The sequence below is a fragment of the Barbatula barbatula genome (genome assembly GCF_947034865.1).
Source record: "Barbatula barbatula genome assembly, chromosome: 9".
Classification (NCBI taxonomy): domain Eukaryota; kingdom Metazoa; phylum Chordata; class Actinopteri; order Cypriniformes; family Nemacheilidae; genus Barbatula; species Barbatula barbatula.
In genome coordinates, this window is record NC_136772.1 from 4,445,473 (window position 1) to 4,454,292 (window position 8,820).

Sequence of the window (8,820 nt, forward strand, 5' to 3'; positions counted from 1 at the left end):
CTCCTTCTGCAAAGAAGCGAAGATGTGATGACATCTTAGTTCTGTGTCAGCCACCGTAGAGCTTCGAAAGGGAGGGGGACTGGTGTCGTGAGCTGCTGGTTGCTTTTCGCAACCTCACCACTACATGCCGCTAAAATCTTCACATTGCTCTTTTAAGCATCATGCTCAGCCAGTTCTCTTCTGTCTATACAGCGGAAACATAGATTCAGCACAAGGTAAGTTTATAAAGTATATGTATAATGTAAAGTAACAACCTCTGTAATGTAAAGTGTGGTATAAACTTTCTAGATGAATTTGAAACAGGATTCATGTTTTCCCTCATTTTATTTTACTGTAGTTAAGTTAAGTGTCAACTTAACAAAAAGCATATATCAAAAAGAACGTTTGGAAATGAGTTTTATTTCATGGAATAACGCCTCTCCAAAACAGAAAGGAACTTCTGAGCTTGTGATTAGTGGGCTAAAATCTGGCACCCACAGATCTGGGCCTTATGTTGGTGCACTTAAGCTCGTCCTACACCCAAAATAGTTGTAGAACTTTGGAGGCGAATGAGACTTTTGGGGTCTTATAAGACTTTCTGTCTAATGAAAGTGCTCGGAGCTGACCTGGATGTGTTTTTTCTTGTCCTGTCATTTGGACCCTTGTTCGATTTTTACCACATTCAATAACGCTCCAACGTTGTCCGGGACGCACCAGGGGCCCTAATGTATAAAACTTTGCGTAGATTTCATTCTAAAAGTATAAACGTCAAGAGTTTGTAAATGTACATATTTACACATTTACATCAGGTGCTATAGGACTAGTTTTGTTTTGACTATCTACGAATGTGTTTAAAGTTTTAGATTTCTTTCGACCTGACAACTGTGATCTAAATTGATCTAAATACAAGGTATAAACCTTTATCATATCCCTTCGGGACTTTTGTTTTATTATTATTCGCAAATGTGCAGGCGTGCGTGTTCTTCAGTTGTTTGTGTCATATTTAGTGGCACGCTTGCGTTGTTTCATCTTTGTTTTGCGAGTTGGAAGTTTGGTTGTTTTTTAACTCTTGTTTATGCTTTTCCATTCCTGTTTCCTAAAGGAGGATTGGATGGTAGGCTGCTGCTAGGGCTGCAGAGAGCAAGCGTGATGATTGACAACAGCAGAATCATGAGTCTCTCTGTAAGTGGGTGGATGAGTGGGGCGGACCAATCCTCAGCAGAGCTCGTTTTTAATTGCCGTCTGGTAAACATCAAACACGAATGGAGACGATTCCATCGTAAGATACAGAGCGTCTTGGAAAATATGTAACGCTGTATGATTTCATCTGCTCCTTAAAGCTGAGCGTATTGAGAGTTGTATTCCTGAGACTCTCACTGTCTTGGGTTATTAAAAAAATCAGCGTCACCTCTTGTTTGCTTTGTTGCTGGAGTTATAAGCAGTGCATATGAGTGAGCTGAAGAGGAGTTTTTACTTGAGGGAACATTTGAATGCTTTCATGCTCATGCTAATGTTGTTCTTTAAATTAATTCTGCCTGTTTTACAGTTCGACATTCGATTAGTGATTCTCTTCACTTTTCCTACAGGGTTTGGGGGTTAAGCCCACTCATAAAAAAATCACAAATGCACAAATGTTGAGCATCTCAAATGAGATTAAATTGGGACCGAAAGGAGAAATTAGCTTAAGTCAAAAACATACAGACTTAAGTCTGAGACAAAATAGTTTGAGACGTCATTGTTACGTCAATGAAACTCCTTAAAGGAATAGTTCACCCAAATGTATTTATATTTTCATTCATCATTCATGATTCACAATGAAATTCATTGGTTCTTTACATCTTGTTTCATGACAAAACACACATATGACAACTAATCTCGAGACACACAAGAACCTTGATTTGAGGTTGTAGACATGTAAATCTATTACATTGATACATTTATCAGCTTCCGAACTACTCCTTTAAGTCTTTTTAGCTTTAAAGATCAGGGTTGGGTTTCCCGAAACCTTCTTAACGCTACTTAATTCTCAAGTTATACCTTAAGAGTGGTACCGATATATTCTGAAGCACGACGCAGTCATGTGAAGGTTTCTGGAATCCCAGCCCAACTCTTTCCTCAACACTAAATAATGATCCGAACAGCTATCGATGTCGAGGTTTCGGGGTTAGATGACTCTCAGATAATCCTTTAATTCTCATTTCTTTATTAAAGATTCTTCATTGCTAGTTTCAGTCCTCATTAGGCTTGCTGTGCAGAAAAGAAGGTGGGCGGCAATCAAACTCTGCTAGTCCTAGAAGCCCCACCCACACAGCCAGGTCCACCAGGGGCCCAAAGAAGTGATTACAGTTCATTAACATGGTGTGTGTGCAGGGGTGGGAGGGACACTGGTCATTATTGTGTTCGACTGTAGGCGGTGCCCAGAAACACACAGGAAGATGTGGGCAGAGCACACGCCCATGCTGTAGCCCTTAAGTCCTTTGTGAGGAATATTGGATGCAGAGTTTGACTCTAGGGAGTTGGCAGTGCATAATTACTTGGACAGGCAGGCAGAAATGTGTGTTTGGTGCTGTGGCACCTTGAGCTTGACAGGCTTATTTGAAGGACCGGTTCATATTGTAAATTCGGCTACAAATCAACCACAGGTGTAATTCACAAAGCATCACGTACTGTAACATAATGCATGATGGTATTTAGTTGTATAGTGAATTTGATTCATTTTGGATATTTACCCACATTTAATATATTAAAAATGAATTAATGGATTTGTTGGTTTCCAAATGAAAAATATGAAACCCTTCTACGATATTTCAGGGTCCTGTTTTACCTCAAGATAAATAGAAAGGAATTAGAAATTATAAAAGGAATTCTTAATACACGGTAAAAACACAGGGTTACTTTTAACCAAGGGTTGGGTGCAAGAAATACAAACACAACAGTTAGGTTATTTCTACCCAAAACGTTGTGTTGCATTTACAGTTTTACACATCGAAAACCGTTGGCATATTTTGTTTAAATTTTTTTCCTGTGCAACATTGGCCCGTTGACTCACATATATTATATTATACATCTAATATAAAATATATAGGATGTATTTAATATGTAATATACAGTATATTTATATGTATATTCATATTTGTTCTCCATTTTTTATTGTATGCCAGTATATATTAAACATATTAAACAAATATAGAAATATTTTGAATTGTGGCATTTACAAAAATGGTTTGGAAAAATACCTTGTGTTCTTTATGCATAATGTAATATCTTCATTTTGTCTTCGTTTTCAGGGCTAAAATGTGACTCGGACATGTTTTCCTTTCATTCTCTTATAAATTCTTTCCACCCGATCTTAGAATTTAAATCCCTCAGTTTATCTACTCCTCGCCGTGATTCAGTGAACTCATCACACTAGCAAAGCCACCTTGATGTGTGACAGGAGTTCCCCCGGGCAATGCACTCTGGGAAGCTTGTGTGTTCAAACCGCAGGATTACACCGCTCAATCCCCGTAGCAAATAAGGGAATTAGGATGAAATTTAATCATATACGAAATTATAGTCACTGACACGTTATTATAGCCCCATGTGAGCTCTGTGTGAATGTTGCTCATACTGACTGACTTCATCTCATTCCTCAAGCTGATTTCTTGTTCGTGGTGTGTCTCCTTCTTCTTATTCAATCGCATTTCTGCTGGATTTCCCTGTAAACACACATTTAAGTTTCTTCTGTGTATTTGCGTGATCCTTGCGGTCCCAATAATTGATCTTAGTAAAGGTTCAAGAATGCCATTGAACTGGTTTGATGCAAGTTATTGATTCCACATGGTTTTTCAAGGCTCGGGTCATATGGACCTGAGCAGTCATTTATCTGCTTTCAGTTCTTTTATTCTGGAAATGTCTTGCTCATTGCAAAAGCTACGGTACATACAGCTTTGTGTTAAGTATTTATTTCTGATTTCATATAGAATTTCAAATTGAATGTTTAAGCAGGTATTTTTCAGTTTTGATGTCACTCTGTTTCTCCTACCATTCTTTTGCAGAGACAACTATGAGTAATCCATTTTTCGACCATCAGTTTTAACTATGTTCAAATGTTTTTTTGACGAATACATTTGAATATTTATTAATATAATTTTTTATAATATTCATATCTCTTATCAACTCACAGAGTTATCAAACTGTTATATTTACTGTAATATTTGTGAATAACCACTTTTATAAGATTTTCGACACTTTCCATTTTGCTAATATCACTGAAATGCACAACCTCTTGTGGGTTACATTTTCATAATATTGAACAATAAAACCATTTCTATTCCTAAAATGATTTTCAAATACTTTACTTGTTTAGGAACATCCGTTCACACTCCCCTTCCTCTTTGCCCTTCACTCGGGCCAATGACTCTCCAGCGTATATATCGGTGTGTGTCGTGCTCTGGGGTCATAGCACTCCTCTCCACATCCCACGCAAAGTTTGTTTTTTGGAATTCTCCTTCAGTTCCTTTCTCACATCTATATACACCCATTCATGAACAAACACACACAGTAAACATTTATTTTCAGACAGGAAGTGAGTGAGTGTTCTATTTACACTCTCATCGGACATGAGGGGACATACTTAAAAAATCCACGACATTTTCAAGGATATTTGGCTAGAACACAAACTTTAATAAAGTTTTTCAGATTTGGCCTTCAATTTATACACGGCCGTTCTAACTGAGTAACTGTTGTTAAAAAAACTCCTGTAAAGATTCAAACGAATTTCCACTTGTCAGAATTATAGTGTACTGCAGTGATCACGTGAGTCGCGAGTCTTAGCACCTCCAGTTCCATCGCCCTAAAGTTTGGGTTTTTGTTAAATGGCTTAAAATCAGATCTGTGGTTAACAAACCTATACATTTTTTCACGTTTTAATCTATGACATAATACACAGTTGTAACCGCTTGTGATTTTTTAAAGCTTTATTGTGTTTTAAAAGATGGTGGTTACTAACAAGGTGCCAAATAGCGTCTACTTCCTTTGGATAACCAAAATGTGGGTAACCATAAACATTTTTCACTAAAATAATTTTTACTGTGTGTAATTTATAATATAATGTATGTCTATACTGCAATCAGTAATGTTACTTTTGGTCTCTGAACAAGACTTAAAGGTCCAGTGTATGAAATTTAGAAGCATCTAGCGGTCTGGTTTGCGAATTGCAACCTACGGTTCACTCCACCCCTCCCTTTTGAGCGCTACGGTGGTTGACAACAAATATGTCGTTTTCGCTTCTATCCAGAAGGAGATAACATATTTATTTTATTACTTTATACACCTCTGAAGACATAGTTATGTATATTATATTGCATTTATTTCAATAGATCCTCAAAAAAATGACACACAGCACCTTTAATGACAAAACAATGATTCAATTTGATTATTTACTTCTCGTATTTACATAAAGAGACCTCATCCTAGCAGAGGACTCGGTCAGCCGTCAGAAGTCTATCTATGGAAAATCATCTTCCCCAAAGTGAGCAATGACCCCTGACTTCACACTGGAGCCATGGGAAAGTTTGCTGGGAAATCTCGGACAGGCAGAGCCAGACGCTTCCGAGTCCCAATCTCTATCTTTGGATGCCAGATACCTCCCACCCACACCGAAACACACCCAAGCGCTAGAACTCTGCCCACTCTCACACACACACATGCTTTCTCACAGATACATTCGCACACAAACACACAAAAACACAGATGTGCGCAACTCGCCTGCCTACACGCACTCCCAAACACTCGAATACACTAACACATAAATACCTGCCCACACTGACACACGTTCACGTAGATATGCAAAGACGCAACTCTCTGTGGCCGACAAGTTGCGTTCTGCAACTCCGCCGATACACCATACTTTCTAATCCGAATAGGCTCCACTTTGGTTTCAGCCTCGCATGTGCGTGCAATGAATTCACACACTTTCTGCCTCCTTCACACACATATTTCAAATACATTGTGCGTTTGTCTTTCATTGTGTCCTTTTCTGTGGCTTCTCGCTCTTCCGTCTCGCTCTTCTTCTCACATGCACCCTATGGAGTGCAGAATGCTGTGTGTACTGTATGCATGTGTGTGTGAGTGTGGGCGTAGTGGCGAGGAGGGGGAGGTATTTTCGATCCTGAATAACAGTAGTGTGTCTCTGGCAGCTGTGTGTGTGTGAGAGAGGCAGAGAGCAGAGCTGTGTGGGCGTCCTCAGCGCGCCGGCCATGCAGAGACTGTCGGGCTCAGACCGGGCCTTGTGGCTTCTATCCACCGCGCTAATTGGCCCGAGTTGAAGTATATGCTCTCCACAGCCTGAAATACATTGGCATTAAAGTCTGAAGTACCCGCAGTGCAGTTCACACGAAGTCTCGCGTTACCGCCGAATAAAAGTTTTCCCGAATACATTTTGATGTAAATGTGGCCTTACAGGTAAAACAAATTGGATTTCGAAACTTCTTAGCGGAATAATTGGATGCATATTTCACTCTCGCGGAAAGATTTTTCATACGACTGAATAGAATCGCGACTTGAATAAATCAGATCTGAAGCAGAATAAAGCAATAAGCCACGAGAGGCCGGGAGGGGTGATGCAAAACGGTGGTAACAACAGTTTGAGCAAAGATGCCAGTGTTCAATAAGTTGTACGTTTATTAGTCGTCTTTATCAAAGTTTTTCCATCTAATAGAGTTAATTAGCTTGTAGGCGTTTTTTGGTTGCTAAGCGACATGGCGTGTTCATATAGAATGTACTTTCACACGCTCGTGATCATCTGCATTTTAAATTATAATTAAGCTAAGTGTATAAAAATAAGGATATAACTTATATCATATAATTATAAATACAAAAGTATAAACCATATAGAGTTGACAAATATACTTTGGAAATATGCAAATATTTAACATTTTAATATGAAATAAAATATTTAATGTATAATAATAATATATATGAATTATAATTCATTTATGTACAATTATACAAAAGAGACAGTTGTACGAAAAATTAAAGTATTTAGCGCATAAACTATAGTCTGTGAATATACACATTTACAGATGTTACACCAATTGGAAGTTAGAGTTTATATGAACAGCCATAGATATTTAATAAACAGTAAATCATCGACTGCTATTACCATCTTATAGTTTAAGAACCCTTTATAGCCAATAATATACTTACATTTGTCCGTCTGTGGTTGCAATGTCCTTTAATAAGAGAATCTGATTTCACTGTAGCTTTAATAGTCACATGACATATGAAGCTCAGGTGATTGGCTAACAAACCGGCCAGAATCAGTACCCATGAGCAAAAATGACAGCAAGTCTGTCATAGAGATGAATGGTACTGTTTTCAGTGTAGCTCTATACAGGCATGTTGGACCTCCTGGGTGGTCACAGGGACTCAACTGCTTTTTACAATGGCTTCAAACACAACTCACAAACAGAGTTTCACATGTTTGGATCGAGAATCTTATTCTGAGAGAAAGATGAGGGTGAACACAATCCCAAGCACACCCAGTTAGAAAGAGAGAGAACACAGGGAAATCAAGAGAGAGGTCGCAGTGAGGGCAGTTCAAAGCCCAGGGGAAATGAGCCACAGGCTGTGGGCGTTCAGAGAGAGTGGGCTACCTGTTCTGTTCTGGAGCCGATGTCATTACAGTCTGGGCACACAGATCTGACAGCTGCTGCATTAGTTCTCCAGTCAGTGATGAGATAAAAGATTATTTTGTCTTGTGAGGCCAATACACATGAGAAAAAAAGGTTATGGAGGAGATTCAGCCAATTATGCAGCCAATGTTGTGCACAAAAATACATACTCTTGCTCTTTTCTATTTACCTATGCATATACACCTACTATGGTGAAACCACGTACTAAATGTTACACCGGGTACATGAAAGGGCATCTTATTTATTAATTTAAAATATGTTTTTCATTTGTTGAACACAAAAGTAGACATTTTGAGAAATACGATGGAAGTCAGTAGAGGTCAACGTTGTTTGGTTACCAACGTTCTTCAAAATATCTCCTTTTGTGTTGCGCAGAAGAAAGAAAGTCATACAGATTTGGAATGACAGGAGGATGAGAAAAGGATGAAAGAATTTTCATTTTGGGGTGAACTATCCCTTTAAGATCTCACGTGCAGTCTATTAAAAAACACATACAACTTTCCTTGTTTTGAATAGATTGCACGTATCCTCATCACCCAATACAAAACTGTGCGGTAATGGAACTGCATGTATTTGAACCTCAATCCACAGTTCCTTGTAAGTGCCACAGCAGCATTCATTTACTTTCCCCTTCAAACTGACCAGCATGAACGTCTGGTTAACTATTCCAGGAAAGTGATGATCCCACAGTTCAGAGCACAAATGTGATTCACTTCTATTCTGATTCATCTAGTCTAGACATTTGTATCGTATCCACTAACATTTCATTTCAGACCTACGTGTCAAGTGGTTTCTTTTACTGCGTACAGGTGGGGTACAGGTGCACAATCCTGTTTACAGCAGTTCAGATACACTTGATTAAAGGGGCTGCAAGCATTTTTTTAATCTAACACAAAATGTGACTGGATATTTTGCGAATCCAGTTATTTTAAACTTAAATTCGCCCGCTAAATCAATTGGCTACTTGGTTTGGAACACTAGCATTGACAAGTTTGTACATTAAATCGACGTTGTACGAATATTATTATTATTTATTTATTTTTGCCGTTCTGTAAATGTAGAGAGACAAGAAACGATGGGATGAGAGGGATACAGGAGACAGGAAAGGACCACGAGTCAGGATGCGAAACTGGGTCACCTGCAGCACTTTTGCCCAACAGTCCAC